We start from the raw sequence: 458 nt of genomic DNA, 5'->3' as shown, positions 1-458 counted from the left end.
GAGAAATCAGATAGTCCCTGGTCAACTATCGTCGTGTTAGTCCGTGTTAGTATAACCGAAAAGGACTCATACCCACTGCCTAGAATTGATGATACTCTTGATGCCCTAAGTGGAGCCAGGTGGTTTTCAACTCTGGACAAAAAGTTGGGTTTCCATCAAGTGAAAATGGCTGAAGCAGATAAACCTAAGACTGCATTTAGTTATGGCCAAGGTTTCTGATAATTATGTGTGATGCCATTCGGGCTTAGCAATGCTCCAGCATCATTTGAGAGGCTGATGGAAAGAGTACTGGAAGGCCTACAATGGAGAATAGACCTAGTGTATCTGGATGATGTCATAGTGTTTGCAACAAAGTTTGATAAAGAAATGTCCTGGCTAGAGGAAGTATTCAAGCGTTTGAAAGCAGCAAACCTCAAACTCCTTCCCAAGAAATGCCACTTGTTCCAGAAAGAGGTGCT

The sequence above is a fragment of the Limulus polyphemus genome, unplaced genomic scaffold (genome assembly GCF_000517525.1).
Source record: "Limulus polyphemus unplaced genomic scaffold, Limulus_polyphemus-2.1.2 Scaffold4273, whole genome shotgun sequence".
In the NCBI taxonomy this organism is placed as follows: Eukaryota; Metazoa; Arthropoda; class Merostomata; order Xiphosura; family Limulidae; genus Limulus; species Limulus polyphemus.
This window is presented reverse-complemented; position numbering follows the sequence as displayed.